Source organism: Argiope bruennichi, chromosome 9 (assembly GCF_947563725.1).
Source record: "Argiope bruennichi chromosome 9, qqArgBrue1.1, whole genome shotgun sequence".
Lineage (NCBI taxonomy): Eukaryota > Metazoa > Arthropoda > Arachnida > Araneae > Araneidae > Argiope > Argiope bruennichi.
Genome location: NC_079159.1, coordinates 145,001 through 166,195, shown reverse-complemented (window position 1 = coordinate 166,195; position 21,195 = coordinate 145,001). Strand labels below are relative to the sequence as shown.

At 26.1% G+C, this 21,195-nt stretch overlaps 1 long non-coding RNA gene across 5 annotated transcripts in view; it reads left to right on the top strand.

Moving 5' to 3' along the window:
- Positions 1-20,152, top strand: part of LOC129984491 (uncharacterized) — a 41,876-nt gene extending 21,724 nt beyond the window's left edge. For all 5 annotated transcript variants that reach the window (XR_008785496.1, XR_008785493.1, XR_008785495.1 and 2 more), the window contains one exon: positions 20,079-20,152. This is a non-coding gene — a long non-coding RNA (uncharacterized LOC129984491). The remainder of the gene's footprint in view (positions 1-20,078) is intronic.
- The last annotated feature ends 1,043 nt before the right edge of the window (positions 20,153-21,195 follow it).

The following is a 21,195-nucleotide window of genomic DNA, read 5'->3' as shown; positions in this document are numbered from 1 at the left end:
TTTAGTGTTTCAGAAAGTTCAAACTGTACTATTTTTGATAACGATATGATTACTAATATGATAACGATACAATAACGATAACTGAACGATATGATTTGTCAATAAAACATACTTATTAATAAAGTAAATTAAAAAATATTAAAGTAGATGAATGAAATCCAAAAATAATACTTGTCTTCTGTGGTATGGAAATATTTTTAAACTTTCAATTTTATAAGTAATTTATAAAACCGAATTGTTACATTCAAAAAGGCAAATGTAGTTATGCTTCATATATTGGAGTCTCCTCCTATCATTATCATCATATCCAGGAGCAATTCTTTCATGAATATAGTAATGCTTATCTTTATTTTTAATACTATTTGATTATCGGTAGTTTCTTTCAAACAGCAAACTTGTTTTAAATGTTACCAGTGAATTGAACTAGTTGAAATTTTAAGAAACGATTGACCCAAAACATTTATCTAGTCTTGAGCTAATATTATGCATATGGAACAATTATATAGTTCTCTATAAGAATTATTTACCAAGTCTCTTTTATTTTGGTATTCTTGTAAGTTTTTTTTATTTAATTAGGTTAGGATTTTGATTATTTGTATGAAATTTTTTGTCTTTGAGAAACTGAAAGCATGTTTTTTGCATTATCATATTTTAAGAAATTACTTTTCTTGCATTTGATATTATTTTAAAAGTCGTAGTTTTTTTTTTTTTTAATGCAGAATAAATATTTTTGTATTCTTTGTTCTATTTCTGTTCAAATAATAATTTTTCCTTTTTTTAAAAATTCTTATTATGTTAATAATGTATTTATACAAAATGTAATTTAATTAATTAATATTTGTGAGACCTCCATTCTCATTCATCTGTTGTAGAAAACTCTATAAGTTTATCTTTATAAATTTAGAATCATTTGTCATTCAGAAGTGCAAGTTCCATGCTTTTTTTGGCAAAGCATGCACCTTTAGGAACTCCAGTGTAGATTATTGACAAATGCTTAAGGTGTAAATCCTTTAGCAATTACCCTATATTTTGTTTCTGTCTATATTTTTTGCACTGTTCCTTTTGAGTGGAAATCTGACTGTCAATCTGTTGCATTTGCACTTTTTGAAAACTTTTGGAAGTCCCCAAATTAGCTATTCTGTAATGACTCAATTTCGTTTTGTCTGTAGCTCTACATGCAATGTGAAATGGGTTATTTAATAGTTATTAAACTACAAAGGTACTTATTCTTTCATTCTTGCTTATATTTGGCTCCATTTATGGTGTTACCTAATGTTATTCAGAATTTTGAGAATTTCATTGTATGTGTAATTGGGTAAAGATATGAACATTCTGCATTTTTCATTAACCTTTAACTATATTTACCATCCTCCCCCCTCCAAAAAGAAAGTACTATCATCATTTTTTGAATATATTATTGTATTGCTTTAATATTAGCAATTTGCTAGTAAATGGACAGTTATTTCAGACATTTAATATCTTATAGACAGTTATGATTAGATTGCTCTTTGGAAACTTGACCTCGGTAAAATTGTATTTGAGTATGTTTGTCTTTATATTCTATTGAATCAAATATAGTACCTCATTCTTTTAAAATGGCATTTTGATTGCTTTGAAAACTTTTATCTACATTTTTATTTGCCTGTAAAATTCACTAAACATATTTATTTCTGCTGCAGGCCATAATAAATTACAAATTTTGAGGGAACCATGAAAGTCTCATGACCCTACAGTGTCACTGTATCTGTTGGCATGAAAATCAGCATCACTATAACATTCCAGAATGTTGTTTTGTATTTTTTCATGAAATATTTATAGTGGACCCAAGTATGTACTGAATTCATTTCTTTGGTCTTTCATTCATTAAAGGTATTCTGCAAATGCTGAAAAAACATAACTATGATGTAAGCCAAATCTGGCCTGATGTTCATTTTTAAATGTATTGCACATCTCCTACTAATTTTACACATGGTAATTTTTCTTTGTTTTATTCATTTTCTTTATATTTTTGTGGAAAAGCTCCATTGATAATTGCATTAGAGGTTGCATCTGAACTTTCCAATTAAAATGTTCTTATTATTTTTTATTTAAGTTAATGTTTCCAACTTTATAATAGTTTGTTACAACACTTAGCAAATATGATAATTAGTTAATTATAATTTTTATCTTTATGCATAAAAGTGGATTGTCAAAAAAAATTTCGATTTGCTTGATGCATTTATTTTATCAACTACATTTGAATTCAGATTGTTTATTTTCTTTTTCAACAGCATAAGTATGGATAACCTTCTTTTGAAATTAAAATTGAAATATGTCATTAAAAAAAATCTTTTTCCATGAGAATTAATCCACTGAGATTCTTTTTAAGTTCATAAATTTTTTCTGTATCTTCATTATTTCTGAAATTGCTGCATGTAAAATTGATCTAATTTTATATTCATGGCATATTATTTAGGTTACGCTTAAATGCATAATTCGGAATTTGATGCGTTAAATGTTGGTCTGTTTAATGTTTTGAATGCTTTATTTTTAACTATGTCCAAAGAAAAATTGTTATGGCAATGACATCACTCTATACATTCTCTTCATTTTTTTTTTTTGTAGCTTGTATTGAAGTAATTTTTTTCTTTAATTATACTATAATATGGCACAAAATGTTTTTAAAAAACATTGTTTCACTTCAAATTAAATTTTTTTAACTCTTCTAATATTTAATAAAACTTTAAATTTCTTTAAAAATGACTTAATCAAACTGCATCATTATATCATCAGTTATATCTGGTAAAAAAAAGTAATGGTGGCATTATTTTTTCAATAAAATGATTTAAATTTTTTATATGCATAACTGCCAATTAAATTAACATTTCTCCTGTTCAGTGAAGATTTTTTTTAAATGTACTGTTTATATATTTATTCTACACTAAAATTCTCTAGCAGCTAATTTGTTTCATATCTATTACCGAAATGAAAATAATTATGAACATTTATATTATGCTTATAGAAACTGATTCACAACTTCATTTAACAATAGATGTTGGTTCGGTTCGTAGTGAATATATTGACTTAGTTCAAATTCATCTATCATTATGAATCGCCAGATGTTAATGATTTATCATCTTCCCACACCATTTCTTGAAAATTCTTTAAATTTGTGCATATAGCTTTCCAAATCAAGTTTATCATTTGGAAAATTCTCCCTCTATTTTTTTTAAGTTCATTTTATCGGATATGTAATCCAACAACTTCTCGTTCTCCCAATGCACTTTTTACTTAGTATGTAAACTTCTGAATAGTCATTTATAAATTTTTCTAAACATATTGTTTTGTAAACCTTGTTTTGTGATTTTCATCTAATCGTCATTTGTTGGCTGAAAGTATGCTTTAATAATTGATACATTTATATTCATCAGAGCTTCTTGAATAACCCCTTTTTTTTTTTTTCCCTCTAATTTTTTGAATTCTATTTACAACACTTAAAATGTCATTTTGGAACATTTAGAAGGCATTTTCCTTTCACTCATTTCTAATTCATATTCCATTGATTATTTCAGTTTGTATTCCTTATTTTTTGTTCTCTTGTATTGTTTAGACATTTTCATTGGAATATCTTATAAAAATTGAGCACTTTTAAATTTGTCTTTCTCTTATCTTCCATATTCATCTTATGAGACTGAGCAATCAGAAATTGTAATTTCGATAGTCATAAATTTTTGCAATTCATATAGCCTTACCTTTAACAAGTTTTGTGCATCTTATTTAGTTTACAGTATTTTAACTGATGTTAGATTGTTTATTAAATTTTATCTTGGAAGGGCTTTGAATTGCCTTCTCTTTCTGAACTTATCTAAAGTTCTTCCAAATTAATTACCTCCATCTTCTTCTACTTAATTTCTTTCTCCTTTTTCATTATATTTTTAATTAATGTTTTTTGATAGTGGTTTGTGAGATTACTGTCTTTAATTTGGGCATATATTTTATTAATTTTAAAATATTTCTATATTTTTTATTTATTGTATACATTATGCCAAATTAATTCTATCCTTTTTATTATTAAAATTTTATATTGTTTACCTTTTGGTATTTGAACAATAAATCCTAACCCATTGTTTTTCATTTTTAACTGAAGTTTGTGGCATGATTACTGGGACTGAAATTAATTTCTTCAGTCATAACTTTTGTTAAAAAGCATATATAGTATTTCAATATAAAGGAGTTGAATGCCTTAACCTACTCTTTTCTGATATCACAGAACTAATTGCAAGTTTTAAGAATGTGAAAAAGTGTAAGTTGGAAAGTGTTAACTAATATTTTTTAAATATTTAGCAACTTTCACCTTCTGTTTGCACTAAATATATAAAATTAAAATAAGCTATACATGTATTAATAGTGTTCTTTAATCTTTTTACTTTAATGAATATTTTTCATTGTTTATGGTAACGTCAATTGCTCCAAAATCATATGTATTGAAATATAATTATTAATTATAATGAGATAATATTTTAGATGTAACTTTAATTATATGCCATCTGTTTGTGTTTTCATATTGGCAATTTTCACCTTTTTATGGCATTGTGGATTTGGGAAAAGGATAGATGTTATTAATGCACAACTCCCTCAATCCCCTGTTTTATAAAGTTAATCTGTAACTATATTAGTAATTTATATTTATTTAATAGTTATTTAATTTAACATTAATTTAGTATAAGTTTACTGAAAATGACAAAGAAAAATTTTAGATAATGTCATTGAAATATCAAATATATGGGACAGATATTGTTAGTTACAAATTTTTTAATGCCAAAAAATACTTCATTTTAAATTTGTTTACAAAATGCAAATACAGTTGAAATCATTTGAGAATGGGAACTTGTTTTATTTATACTGTGTTTACTACTGATTTATTATTTTATGTAGTGCTTCTTGTCAATAATTTGCATTGAATTTGAAGTCATTGTGATTTTAAATTGAGAGTCTAATTTAAAATATTATGAATGAAAGTGCAAATCAAATAACATTCTAATTTGAAATGACAGTAATAAATGAACTCACTTTTTTTAACAGTGAGTTAATATTATATCAAATAGTTTAGCAACTTTATTGTGCAGACATTATTTATAACTTTTCCTCATTGTTTGTCAATTGACATATATCCATTTTTTTATTAAAATGTAGTTTACATGTGTTTTCTGCATTATCAAGTTGCAATATCTAAATGCATGCTTTTTTTTTTCCCCCTTTTCTATTTCTTAGATGCAAGTCCATAATGGATTTTTTTTTTTTCTGACTCTGTAAGCATTGTGGATTTCATTTCTTTGAATATTAAATGTTCCTTCCAAAGCTAAAAATTTTGAAATTACTTTTGATATTTATCTGTAGGAAAAATTTTCTAATGTTAATTATTTGAAAGTGCTTGGAGTTAATTACTGAAAAGTTAAAAATTGGACCTTTTTTTGCTCTTATTTTTATTATTGTTTTTCGGGGGGGGGGGGGGTATGATGGTTTTATGTAATTGGGATTTCTCATCACTAGACTCATTACTGCATTTACCCCAAAATACCAACTTGCCTTTATTTTCAGTACCTTTATTGTTGTTTACTGTCATTGATTTAATAAATTTTTATACAGAATTTTGATCCGTAAGATTAAAAAATATAATAATTCCTTTATCAGGTCATTTTTTTCTCTGTCATGCGTATTTTCAATTGTTGATGGCTGTAGAGATGTAATCAAAAGAGAAATGTTTTTAATAGATATTCTGAATTGTTATCAGGACAATGTATATTAAAGCTTCATAGTATTATCACCAGAATCAACCATCTCCTTCCACAGCGGCTGAAGTGAATGAAAAAAAAAAACTCTTTATGGGTTTTAAAATATTTGTTTATGAATAAAATTAATCAAAACTGCAAAATTTAAATTTGTTGAAAGATGTGTCTATTTTGATGTGTTACTTTCATGATATTTGAATGATTCATGAATGATTTTATAGTGCAGAAGTATAACTTTCGCAGTACTTGTGGTCCAATGCATTACAATTTCGAAAATAAAAAATTTTAACACTTTCTGCCTTTATGCATGCTTCTAAATTATTTTTGTATTATATTGTCCTTAAAACTTTTCTCACTGTGGATAATAATTCACCACAATCATTCGGAAATGGTTGAGTGAATTGTCGTATAAGGTTTTCAGTTATCGCCGAAACGAATCAGTTAGATAGTTACTGACCATATGGCAAGGTTTACGACTCCGTGTTTGCCGCATTCTCTCGCAATAGCATTATCTTTTTCGAAGTAGAATTCAGATTGCAGGTCAAATGAAAGCACACTCCAGCGACGTTAATTCCTTGTTCTATACATTTGTGTTTTAAATAAAATGATAAAAGGAGGAGAGGGGAGGAGAAGATAAGTCGCAGGTTACCATTTTTTTGTTGGATATGGGCTCTTCAGGTTGCAGAAGCGGGTGCAGTGCATCTGCCCTGATTGTTCTCCTGAGTGTGTTCTGCGAGTAGAGAATTGAATCTTTTCACTCCTGCCTCAATGAGAAGGGTGTAATCCTCTTGTTTTCCGCACTCAATAATGTGATGTTGGTGGATAATGAAATCGAATCGGTCTGTCCGCTTATCATTTTTTGTTTTGGAATTAATGTGTTTTTATTTATACAATGAAAGTATAGTTTTATCAACGCATTTTTAAATTTATATTTTCTTTCAGAAATTATTAATCATCAGACTGCGTCATTTTATTAAATAACTATTTAGATGCGATGTTTGCAAATGTTGAAATATTTTTCAAGCAAAGTGAACTGATACTGTATGTTATACGATAATAATATTGATTTAATAAAAATCTGTGATCGTAAAAATAAACAGCAAAATTGCGAAAAATAGGAGATGCAATAGAAAATGGACTGATTGCCAACTCACTGAAATCGCGTGATAACGCAGCTGGAGGTTTAATATCTAATACAGTGAAGATGACCGGCTTTTATGGAACACCATTTAACTGAAAATTAAAATGTCTTAATTGTTTACTGGGCAGGTTTTTTTTTTTTTTTTTTTGTATACTTAGGGGGGGGACTCAAAAGTTTTTTTATAAAACCATAACTTGAATTTCCGTTTTTTAGCTATTTACGTTTTTGAGATGTAGTATTTTCATGTGCAATTATGAATAAATATATTTATGAATTTCTCCCGAAATTGAATTTTAGGTTAAGAGTTCGTACTATAATTCATCCTCTACCTCTTTCTTTTTTTTATGTGAAATACTATTTGATTTCGAATTTTTGGCCATTAAAATATTTTGTTTTCGTCCGCGAGAAAATCAATTAATTTTAGTCTCATCACTCACTTTGTCATTTCATTCCATGGAAATCGAATTAATTTTTTATGTGGTTTAACGAATTGGCCGAATGTAGTTTTAGTTTATGACAATTAAGATTAATATAATTCTAAGTAAACTAAATTTATTTGCATCGAAATTGCAAGGTTTAATTTAGCTTTTTTATGCATACAAAAAATTCTGTTTATTTTCAGAGCTGAAATGTAAATTAATTTTTGGTGAGTTGAAATGGGCATAATTTGCAAAAGGGGCTGCTGATTCTTCATTTATAAAATCAAGGTATAATCCTATTTATAAGTCAACGAGTTTTCATATTTCTTATTTTCTTCTCCGTTTATAGCCTGCATCGTTTATATTCTACAAATCAACCTTACATTTTTTTTACGGTTTATTTATTTGTTGTCAATTACTAAGTTTCTATGGGAAATAATTGTGTCCTTCCTATCTCACCTCCTCCCTCTATTTTCCCCTCCTCTGCAAACCAATGCATCTGGAAGGACACGCATTTTGCACAGGAGCTCCTGAATTATGCTAATTCTGTTACTTTCATTATGTTCATTAACTTAATGCTCCAGCAGAAAGTGTTTAGATTTAGGTTATTGTAGACTTCTAGGAGATAGTTAGAATCCATTGCCATCTTGAAAAAGATGAAGAAAAGTATCAAATTCCGCGCATTTGTTTCTTTGCATTTGTAAATTCATTCCCCTGCAGGGTGTTAAAATGATCTGCCGCCTTCTTTGTAAGTTGCTTTTTTGTTTTAAGTTTAAATTAGTATTAGATACACAAATGCGATGCTTCAGCTATAAAAGTTAAATAATTATATCGGATTCATCTGATCCGCATAAAGAATAATGACTGATTTATCTGTTTATGAACACCTTTTCAAACTTTTCGCGGGCGGGAGAAATGTTTTATGATGAGTGAATACTTCATCCACTGTATTTCATTACTCCTTTCCCCCAAAGTCCTTGAAAGGAAGGGATTGCATTTCATAATATCGTATGCTAGCTTCATAAAAGTGAGGGAGGGGGACTGAGTTATGGATATGATCTTTTGGTTATTTATGACTCTCTGTTTCCGCAAACATTCAGAAATCCGTTGGCGATTTTTTTATGTTATATTTTGTTCATATTTATGTAACCAATGTATTTTGAATATTTGTTTCATCTTCAAATTTACTGGTAAATATTTTGTACAACTGCAGAAAGTAGCCATTGCGCATGTGTGTCCAAAAACAATTTTCGCGCGAATTTCATATTCTCTTCTGATCCTGTCTTGTCAGTTAAGTGTGTGGTGGCTATAATAGCTGTGTGTGTTTCGTGAGATGTTCTGTTATCCTTGCGAATCCTTGAAAATGTTACTATTCTGTTAAATTTATTCGTTAATTTTGAATGGTTATGCATTAATATTATTAATTCGTTCGTAATTATTATTATTCGTTAAAATAATTAATTAGTTCAGATTCGTTAATATTATTAATATCTCTTATGTAGTTGGTATATCTGTACGCCATTATTTAATGTTTTTTTTTTTTGAGGCTCTCCTACCCTTTATTTTATTTTTAATTTTCTATTTTTTTTTTTTTTTTTCGTTTAATTAGTGAAATTCTCATTGCATCCATGTTGTCTTTTATGTGCTTTAAGAAGAAACCTGTCCTCTTCTCTTTTTTATTATATAATATTTGTTTTTTCTTTCTTTCCTGTCCAAGAGTGGAACAAGCGGCATTGACTTGTTTTTTTGAAGTCTCTAGCATAGCATTCCGGCTCCCTATTTCTCTGTTTTGTTTCTTGGCTTAGGCTTTATTCTCCTCTCCTAGTTCTTTTAACTCGTCCTGAATTTCTTTTTCACGTTATAGACATTTATTTGCAGGTTATGATAGTTTAAAATTGAAGTTAAAACGTTTTCCTTTTCCTTTCGCACTTATTGTCATAGAAAGAACCTGTCCTCTTCTCTTTTATTATATATTGTTCTTTTCGTTCTTTCCTGTCCAAGAGTGGAACAAGCGGCATTGGTTTGCTTTTCGCAGCCTCTAGCATAGCATTCCGGCTCCCTATTTCTCTGTTTTGTTTCTTGGCTTAGGCTTTATTCTCCTCTCCTGATTCTTTTAATTCTCCCTTGAATTTTCTTTCAATATTGTATTTGTTAGCGTAGATGGTTGTGAAAAAAATTTAGTATATTTAATGTTTATAACAGTGCGTAATATCGTGACTGAAAAATTTTTCGCATTAAAAGCTTTTTGTAGGATTTCGTTTAGATTAACTGGTAAGTATTATTCGTCATTTTTTTAAACTGTAATTAAATTTTTTATATCTTTTAGAACATATGAATTGTACAAATTTTAACCTTTTTCGTCTGTGGTGTTAAGTCGTTTCATTATTTACTTATTTTTTAAAACATTTTACCTTTTTAGTCAATTTTTTTATTAATTGGAATATGTGTGATACCTCAAATTTGTTATATATGATTCTTGAGTGTGCTTGATAAATTTGTTCGGGTTAAAAAAACGGATGAGTCCTTCATTTTATTTAGAATATGTTTAGAGGCCATCTGAACTGTTATAGATATTTTTATCTGAATGATAGGAGAAATTTAATCTTGGTTATTTATTTGCATTTTCCCACTTTTTTATTTTTTTGCATTCTTAGTTTGTGTCAGTTTTCTCTCTTTATTCTGTGTTAGTGTATTTTGAAATTTGAAAATATTCGGGTTTTTTTGTTGTTGTTGAATGAGCTTAGAATATGAAGCAGTTGGTTTCTATATATATTTTCTGCAAATTTTTGCATTTACGAACTGAAATCGTTTGTAAAATATTTTCTAAATGTCGTTTTTTTAAAAAAAAAAAAAAAAAAAAATCAATTTATTATATTTGTATCTTTATACATAAATATTAGATTGCCTAAATGCTTTTCTGTTTATTCAGTGCATTTTTATGCAGTTCTGAAATTTCATAATATTATAATCCAGTCTGTTTTGCTGTACCTTTTGAATTTTGTATTAAATTTGAGTAAGTCTTACTCTAATGATATTTAATAGTTTTCTTCAACATTTGTTGTTATGTATTTTTTCATATGCAACAGCTTCCGTATTTGTCCCCGTAAAGTGTTTAGTAAGGTATTTATTTCTTGTTAAAAGTTTTCGTGCTAGTAATTACTGCAATACTGTTTTGCAAATTACATTATTATTGTTTTGATGAAGTATTAATTAGAAAAAATTATCATGTTTACCAACCTTTTTTTGTCTTCTGTGATGCCTTTAAATAGATTTTTTTGATTTTATCCTTAATAATTTATTCTATTGCTTGATTTTTCATCTTTTGATGCTCATATCAATTAACATTTATACAGAATCTTTATTTTGAATGTCTGCAAGAAAAAACTGAAATAAGTTTCCTTTCAGTGTTATTTTTATTGAAACTCATTCTGGACAGAGTTCTAATCTTTTGAAATTACATATTTGGACTAGAGTGCTTTTGCTTTTTTCACTCCCAAATTTATATTGGCTGTATTATTTTGTTACCTTACTTATACAGCCCATTCATTATATCCTTTATTTTATTGATGCATATTTCGACTTTTTTTCTCATATCATCTGACTTTTATTATATCGTGTGAATATCAACTGAGAGCTTCTTTGATTGTATATATAAATGTCCCTTGATCAATGATTTGTCTGTTTATCAGATTATTAATTGATTATTTTGTGTGTGTGTGTGAGTATTGAAGAAATTTATTTGAATGTGGTTTTCTCTTCCAATTCATAATTCCATAAATATTTGTAAGATATTAGAAACCTTTTATATTTTTTTCATGCTTTGGTTGATTATTTTATATAGTTATTGTTGACATCCCTGAAATTCGAATTCATTCTGAATTAATTTACAATGAATTGTGTTTTGTTTTCCCTTGATCTCTTTGTGAGTTTTATGGGATTGATTTTGAAAGTGTGAATTGTGTGTTTATGTGGATTATCGATTTTTCTGCTTCTTTTCTATAGAAGTTGATAAACTTTAATTAGACATTCATAACTTGTTTGCATCCATTTTATTAGAAATTTCTTTGAAATTCACATTTCCCATAATAATCCCATAAATTTCTTTATGAAATTTATGGGATTTTTTTTCTTTCGTTCTTTGATATATCTTAAAAATTGTAGTCCTGTTTCTTAGTACAGTCTTAGTATTTATACTTTTTTGAAATAAGTAATTGTCTGGTGATTATTATTAATATGCTTTTTTTTATTCATAAAGCATTGTTATTTTGTTTTTTTAATGCATATTTAAACCTCTTTGCTTTACAATTTTATTTAAATATGCATCTTTTAAATTTTTTATTAGTTCATATTCACATATTGAGTCTTGACAGTTTCTCTTGTGTAGAATTCTTTTATTTCAATTGCTATGCATGATTTCTAATTGTTTGATTATTGACTATTAAGATTCCTGTGTTTTATTCCAAATCTTATCCTTCAGTATAACAAATTGTTAAACATTGAAGTGAAGTTTTGTTATTTTTATTAATTTCATTTAAATTATTTGTACTATGCAAACTATTATTTCCTATAATTGGCATTTTTCACAGTTTAATTTTGTTTGTCGTATGTTTTTCAGTTTTGTTTCTTTTTTAGTTTATCAGTCATCTCACTGATATCAACTGAAAACATCTTTTAAGCTGTGTATGATATTCCTTTGCTCATGAATTTGGTGTAGATTTTTACTATCATTAGATTGAATAACTTATTAATAATTTGATTATTCAAGAACCTAAAATGAATTTATTTAAATTCTAAACTAAATTTATAATAGGTTTCTTTATAATAAGTCATAATTTCCATGTTTATTTTTTCCAGCTTTTATTCTAATGTTTTGGAGACATTGTGTTTTTTAATTGAATATTGTAGAAATTTGTCTTGTTTCCCTTTATCTCCTTGTGAGATTTATGGGATTTACTTATAATTTACCTAAGTTTGATTTATGGAGAATCTCCATTTACATGAATTTCTTTCAATAATAATTTGAACCTTAAATAAAGATAATTATCTCTTGATTCCATCTAGTGAATTGAAAACATTCATTGTCTTTTTTCAACTTTAATATATGAAAAGTTTTTAAGGTAAATTTTGTTTAAGATGAATTCCTTTATAAAGAGTGAAAGGCTTTATTTTCATATTTGAATTAACATTTTTTTATCTGAAATTCCGAGATTCATGGGACTTTCTTTTTTCAATGTGGAATCTTCTTTCATTCTTTGTCGAAACCCCCTTTCTTCGTACTCTATTGTGAACTGGAGTTGCAGTCTGCCAATATTAATATGCTTTTTTTTAATATGAAAAAGTTTTTTGTATGTCTGCTTTTATTTATTGTCTATTTGAAATGTAAAATAGTTGCTCTTTTTTTTATTTAAATCCAAATTCATTATTTTCCCTTTTTATTTATTTTTGACTTGTAATCTTTGAGATTTTGCTCATGTTTATGAAATTCATTCAGACATTCAAAATCTTTGCAATGAATATTGTCGTTTTATGAACCTTGTGTTTGTTATTCCAGTATTTCCTAGTTATCAGTGTCAGCAGTTTTTTGTTTCACTTTTGAAACCCTTCATTTTCCCCTTAATCTCTTGAGTGATTGAGGTTTATGGGAGTTATATTTAATTCTTTGTTTTTTCTTATATTTATAGATGACATGCTTTTGCATGTAATTTTTTTAATGCTGGGCATGTGGCGTTGTTCCTAAAGAAATTAGTCAGCCTATGCATTAGAATGACATGAGGCGTTTCAGCGAAACTGTGGATCTCTATAATTGGAGTAAAATTTTTTCATTTGTCATATCGATTTTTTTTTTCCTTTGTATAATAATTCTAAAATACCATCCAAAGAATTTAGTATAAATTGAATCATTTTATAGTTTTATTAGTCTTTTGCATTATTATAATCTTTTTTGCTGTAAGGCTATTTAATATTAGAATCTAGTTATATGTTGACTTCATGCATTGACATTGTTATTTATTCTTCTGCAATTGCATTTTTTTTTAAATCTATGTTGTTTTGTCCTGAAATTTCACTATATAACCCAGTCTGCTTTTGCTGTATCTTTTGATTTTTGTATTAAATTTGAGTGTATCTTACTCTAATGATACGTAATAGTTTTCTTTAGGCTTTGTTGTAATGTATTGTTCTATGCACAGCATCTTATTAATTTGTGTATTGGTAAGGTATTTTTTGCCTATTAAAGGTTTTCATGTTATTAATTAATTCAGTAACTGTTCAGTACTGTTTTGAAAATAACATGCTTATTGATTTGGTGAAATATTAATTTTAAAAAGAAAATAAGGAAATCTATTTACCATTTTTTTGTCTCCTGTCATTCCTTAAAATAGATTTATTGGTTTTATACTTAATAATGAATACAAAGATTTCATACTATTGCTGGAATTTTCATCTTTCTTGCGATGATGTTTATGTGAATTGATCATTGATGAAGAATCTTGATTTTTAAATGTGTTAAAGAAAGAAATGACGTTAGTCTCCAGTCAGTGTTGTGTGATCTTGACATATTCGATGTGAATTGTTTTTCATATTTTTTAAAATTTCATGTTTTAATTGCTTCTCTTGATTGATTATTTTTTCATTGACTTGGATAGAGTTATAATTTTTTTTAAATAATGTATTTGAACTTTTTTTTTTTACACACAAAAGTTTATATGGGTTATATTGTTTTTTTTATCTTACTTCTATGGCCTATTCATTATAACCCTGATTGTATTAATACATATATTGACTTTTCTCATATCATCTGACTTCGGCTTTTATCATTTCATGTGAATATCAATTGAGAACTTCTTTGATTGTATATATAAATGTCCTTTGATCAATGAATTGTCTGTTTTTATTATTATTATCAATTATATTAAATTTTGTATTACGAATATTGAATAACTTTAATTGAATGTGATTTTCTACTTAGCTTCCCTTTGGAATCAGAATTCCATAAATATTTAAACAATTTGAAAACCTTTTTGCATATTTTGATTTATTAGTTAGTATAGTTACTCTTGATCCATTCTCTGAAATTGAAATTCATTCTGACTCAATTTACATTGAATTGTTTTTTGTTTTCCCTTAATCTCTGTGATTCATGGGATTGTTTTTGAATTTTGTGCTTATGTGGATTATCTATTTTTATGCTTGTTTTCAATAGAAATGGATATTTAAAAAGGCAATCATAACATGGTTTCATCCATGTAATTAAAATTTTAAATTAGAAATTGCATTGTAATTTGCATTATTTAATATTTTTCCTTTCATTTCTTAATGAAATTCATGGGATTTGTTTTCGTTGTTTTCTTTTTTGATATTTACTAACAGTTTTAGTCTTGTTTTTTTAGTATTTTCTAAGTTTTTATGCTTTTTTTAACTAAGATGTAGTCTGCTGATTATTATCATTAAGCTTATTTTCATTCATTGAACATTACTATGCTGTATTTTTATACATATTTAAATTCCTTTGCTTGACTGGCATTGTTTTTTTTTTTTAAATATGCATTTGTTATTTTGTGTGAGTGTTGAGTTACATATTGAATCTGGAAACTTTATGTTGTGTTTAATTATTTGATTTTAATTGCTGTGAATTATTTCTTATTGTTTGATTATTGACTTTTAAGTGTTTCTTGTGTGTATGTGTGTGTGTGTGTGTGTGTGTGTGTGTGTGTGTGTTTCCCTTATATTTTCCTTAAGTCTAATGAATTGTCAAACATTGAAGTTTCGTTTAACTTTTTTTAAAATTTCATTTAACTTATTTTTAAGATGCAAACCATTATGTCCCATAATTGAAAATTTTCTCACTTTCATTTTGTACATCATATACTTTCCAATTTTTTCTTTGTTAATTTATCTGTCAACTCTCTGATATCAACTTGAAAATCCTGTTAAGCTGTGTTTGATGTTCCTTTGCTCATGAATTTGCTGTTGACTTTTATCATCATTAGAATCCTTCATTTAATAATAATTTGAATTTATAATAACCTAAAAGGAATGTATTTAAATTCTGACCTGAAAGTCATTGTTGACATGTTTGTTCCCCCACCTTTCTTTATTTATAATGTTTTGAGGATATTATGTTGTATTTTCTAATTGAATATTGTTGAAATTTGTCTTTTTTTTTCCCTTTATCTCTTAGAGATTTATGGGATTTACCTATCTTTTATTTAATGAAGTGTGTTTTATAGAGAAACTCCATTTGTATGAATAGCTTTGAGCATTTATTTTGAGCCTTAATGAAGATAATATCTTGGTTCCATCTACTAAATGGGAAACATTCATTGGATATTTTAAACTTCAATATATTGATTGCATTTTTTTAAAGATAATTTCTTGTTTAAAAAGAATTTATTTTTAAAGAATAAAAGGATTTATTTTCATATTTGAATGAACATTTTTTCTTATCTCAAATTCCAACATGCATGGGACTTACTTTTGTACTTTTATATGAAATCTTCAAATTCCAATATTCTTTCTTTTTTATTCTATTGTGAATTGATCAATAGTTTAGCAATAATAGTATGCTTTGTTTAAATGTCTAAAATATAATTGTGGTTATCATCTGTGTGTGTTCATTTCATTGTCTATTTTAGAAATGTTTAATAGTTGCTCTTTTCTTTTTATTTAAATCTTAATCTATTTTCTTATTTTATATTCAGTTTTGACTTGCAATTTTTGATTTGTTTTTTCTTATTAATAGTCATATGAAATGGAAGTAATGAATATTGTTATTTTGTTAACCTTCTCTTTGATATCACCTTAATTCCAAGTAATCAGTGTCAGCAGTCATGTTTCATTTTTGAAATCTTTCATTTTCCCCTTAATATCTGTGTGAGGTTTTTGGGAATTCCTGTTGAATTGTTCTATTTAAGGTGATATCCTTTTGCATGTTATGTTTTGAATTATGTTTAAGTGGCTTTGTTCCTAAATGAATTTATATATCTGTGCCTTGTATAGATGTGAGACATTTTGGCAGAAATGTTTATTTATTTATTTTTGGAGTAAATCATTCTAATAATATCTAATCTTTTTCTTTAGGCTTTGTTTTAATGTATTGCTCCATGCATAACAACTTAACTTATTTGTCCTTTGTGACTGTTTAGTTAGGTATTTTTTGTCTCTTAAAGGTTTTAATGTTATTAATTAATTTTTTAACTGTAAAGTACTGTTTTACAAATTGCTTGGTTATTGTTTTGGTGAAGTAATAATATAGAAAATTTAATTACCAGCTTTATCTCCTTTTTTTTTCCTGTAATTCCTTTAAATAGATTTATTGTATTTTATCCTTAGTATTGAATACAACAATTTCATGCTATTGCTGGATTTGTCATCTTTCTTTTGATGATGCTTATTTTAATTGAACATTGATCAAAGAATCTGCTGATTTTAAATGTATGAATGAAAAAAAATGACATTATTCTCTTGTCAGTGTTGTTATCTTCGCATATTTGATGTGAATTTTTTTTTTCTTTCCATATTTTGAAAAATTCTGCTCTTGAAATTGAGTTCTTTTGTTGTGGGACTTGGATAGAGTTCTGATCTTTTTAATTAATGTATTTGAACTTAAATTTTTTTTTTTTTTTTTACACTTATGAGTTTATATTTGTTATATTATTTTTGGTATCTTACTTCTATGGTCATTTCATTATAACCATGATTTTGTTTATGCATATATTGACTTTGATCATGTGAGCAGAATATCATTTGAGAACTTTTTTGAGTGTGTATATGAATGTCCCTTGATCATTGATTTGTCTTTTTTCCTGATTATCAATTGGATTAAAATTGTTTTTTTTTATTATTATTATTATTATTTATTTTGAATAACCTTCAATCAATGTGGTTTTCCACTTATCCCACTTTTGAATCAGAATTGCATAAATTTATAAAAAATATGAAATCTTTTTTAATTTTTTGATTTATTAGTTAGTTTAGTTACTGTTAATATATTCTCTGAAATTCAAATTTATTCTGAATCAATTTACATTGAATTGTTTTTTGTTTTCCCTTAATCTCTGTGATTTATGGGATTGATTTTGATAGTGTGTTTATGGATTATGTTTATTATTTATTTTTCTGCTAATTTTCTGTATAAGTTGATGAACTTTAATAAGGCATTAATAACTTGCTTGCATCCATCTAATTAGAAATTACTTTAAAATTCACATTTCCCTTTATTTCTTTATGAAATTTATGTGATTTTTTTTTTCTTTGGGACTTTTATATATCCTAAAACTTGTTGTCCTGCTACTTGGTATTGTCTAAGCATTTATGCTTTTTTGAAATAATCATTAGTGATCTGGTGATTATTATTAATATGCTTATTTTTATTACATTTTTAAACCTCTTTGCTTTAATTTTTTTTCTTTTAATTTGTATTCATTCTTTTTTTTTTATGTTGATTATTCCATATTGACACACTGAATCTTGAAATTTTCCCTTATTTTTAAATCTTTGTTTTAATTGCTACACATGATTTCTAATTGTTTGATTTTAAGTTCAAGTAACTTACTTTTTATTACCTTAATTGGAAATTTTCTCAGTTTCATTTTGTATATTAAATGCTTTTCAGTTCTTTCATTGTTAGTATATCAGTCATGTCATTGATATCAACTGAAAACATTTTTTAATCTTTGTTTGATATTGCTTTGTCATGTATTTCCTTTTAATTTTTACTATCATTATATTGTTTCTCCTAATAATTATTTAAATTTTGAAGAAGCTAAAATGAATGTATTATTTTAATTCTGAACTGAATTTATAAAAAGTTTTATAAAATTAGTCATTATTGACATGTTTTTCCCTCCTTTTTTAATTTTTAAAGTTATAGGGATATTGTGTTTTAGAATTGAATATGTTTAAAATGGATGTGTCTTATTTTCCCTTTATCTCTTTGTGAGGTTTATGGGATTTACTTATAATTACTTTAACTTAAGTGTGATTTATGGATTAGCTCCATTTATATGAATTTCTTTCAACAATAATTTTGAACCCTAATAAAGATAATGCTATCTTGGTTCTTTCTAGTGAATTGAAAACATTCATTGTGTATTTGAAAATTTTAAATATGGAATGTTTTGAAGATTTTTCTTGTTTAGAAATTATTAAAAAATGAAAGGGTTTATTTTCATTTTGGAATGAACATAGTTTCTCTTAAATTCTGAGATCCATGGTACTTTTCTTTTTCTTCTATTCTGAATTGAGCAGTAGTCTGCCAATATTAATATGCTTATTTTAAATGCAAAAAACATAACTGTTGTTTGCACATGTGTGCTTTTTTTTTCTGTTATAAATATAAAATTGTTGCTATTTTCTTTTTATTTAAATCTAAATTTATTATTTTCCCATTTAATGTTTATTTTTGACTTGCACTTTTTTATAGTATTTATCATTTTAGTCAGAATTATTCAGATATTGGAAATCTAAGAAATGAATCTGGTTGTTTTGTTAACCTTGTCTTTGATATCACATTAATTCTTAGTAATTTGAGTCATCAATTATTTTTCATTTAGCTGCATTTTCCTTTAATCTCCAAATAAAGTTTATGGGAGTGATATGCATTTCCCCTTGAATTGCTATATTTATAGATGTCATTTTGTATGAATGTTTTGAATTCTTTGTTTGTGGCTTTGTACCTAATGGAATTTTTAAGCTTATGCATTGAATAGACTTTAGATAGATAGATAGATAGATAGATAGACATGAATTGTGGATTTCTCTATATTTTTTGTAACAATTTTTCTTTTGTCATATTGATAATTTTTCCTCCGTATAGTAATTCTGAAATACTCTTCTGCATCAAATTATTGTAGTTTAAAGTTATACATTTTACTGTTTAATTTGTTGTTTTTCCTTTGCCGTTGTTTTTTTTTCCTTTAAAGTTGTTTGATTTCAGAATGTAGATATATATTGTTTACGTGCATTGACATTTTTATTTCTTCTGCAATATCTTTTTGCCCCCCTTTTTTCCTGAGTTGCTTGTATTGTTTATATGTGTAATAGACATTTAATGGCTTTAATTTGAGAATCAAAAGAATCAGTATGAAAACCAAGTATTATGTGCTCTGATTTATTTCTGTTGTTCTAGAAATTTTTTAAAAGAATTAATATCTGTAAAATGTGATGACCCTATTAGTTATATTAAAGGATATAGTTCATGTTTTTGTCTTTTTATATGTCAATGTCTTTGCGTGATTTGCCTTTGAAAGTACCTTTTTGATATGATGTAAACGAATTCTTATAAAAAATAGTTTGTAATAGTTCTTATAATAAATAGTTTGGAATAACATTCCTGTGGTTTGATTTTTATCTTTACTGTGATGTGTTTTGTTTCTATCTGACATTGGTGGTCAGTACATTATATAATTATTCTGTTTTTATGTTTTTGATGATAGTTTATGTTATTATGTGAATTTTTTTTATATAGTGATCTGTGTCCTTACTGCCCATCTCCTTTCAAGCTGTTCTGTGGTTGTTTTATTTAAAGTTCTCTTTATTTCTGAAATCCTTATTGATTGTATTTTTTTTTATTGTTGAACTTTAAATTAAAAAATGGTTTAATCATTGGAATAATTGGATTTATTTCCTGTTTTTTTTGCTTTTTATGCTATATAATTTTTTTCTTTAATCCCATTAATACTATTTTATTATAACTATTGTTATATCTATCTTCATAACATTTATTAATATTCATTCTTATTTTTTTTTCAGGTTTGAAGTTAAGTAGCAGTTTTTAATTTTGTTCAAATGAATGAACTTGAAGTGGAAATGAAGTTTAAATACTGTTTTTTAAGAAAGATTATCATTATTATATCTGTCTTTAATTTGTTTTTGTTTTTTTGCAGAATTTATTTTGTTTTATTTTAAATTTGAGCCAATGTCTTGTATTTTATTTAGATAAATAAAGATTATTTTCAAAATTAAACACTTTAATTATATGGATTTGTAGGATTTATTAAATTAAATTCAACTATTCAGAAAATTTTTTACAATATAAGAACAGGAGATTATAATTAAATTTCTAATGTATGAAGAAACTTGATTTATTAAAGTAAAATTTCATTTAAAAGAAATGTCTTATTCAATTGTGAAAAATGAAATATTTCAGAAAGATATATATGTGTGTTATTTTTTTTTCTTTATATTATATACACTTAGCTCTCATGACATCAAGGTAAGTGTTTATATATCCTGTTATAATAGTTGTTGTTTGAAATCTGTTTATAATTTTCTCTTCTCTTTAATTTCACATATTAATAATGTTATGCTATTAATATTTGTGATTGCATTTCTATATGAAATGAAAAAGAAACTTTTTTAGTGAATTTAGAATGAAGTAATTATATATGCAAAAAAAAAAAAAAAATGTTTCATATTTCCCCCCTTCCCCATTTCTCCTCTAAATTTCTTTTTTCCAACCTATTATACTAAAATTAATTTTTTGAAAAATTTCATTTAGTTTTTTAATCTTATAATTTTTTGCATTTGAAGCATATGTGCTTTTAGTGTTTTTCACTTATTTCCATGATTCCTTTTGAGTTTTTAGTCAGCATTTATATATATTCATTTAAACTTTATTCTTCTATATAGAAATTTTAATTTTTCTGTAATGATTTTATTTTTATTTAGTTAAAAAATGTAGTTTATTATGAAATTAGCACTTTGGCTCATTTTTGATCCATGGAAACTGTAATTTTTCTATTATTATAAAACTTTTTACAATGTCTTTTTTAACATTGGTGCTTATAATGCTTGCATTATGATTGTGAGAAATGTTGTTTGAAACAGTGTTTAGTCTTGTGAGACTATGTTGTTATTTTTCAAAAGC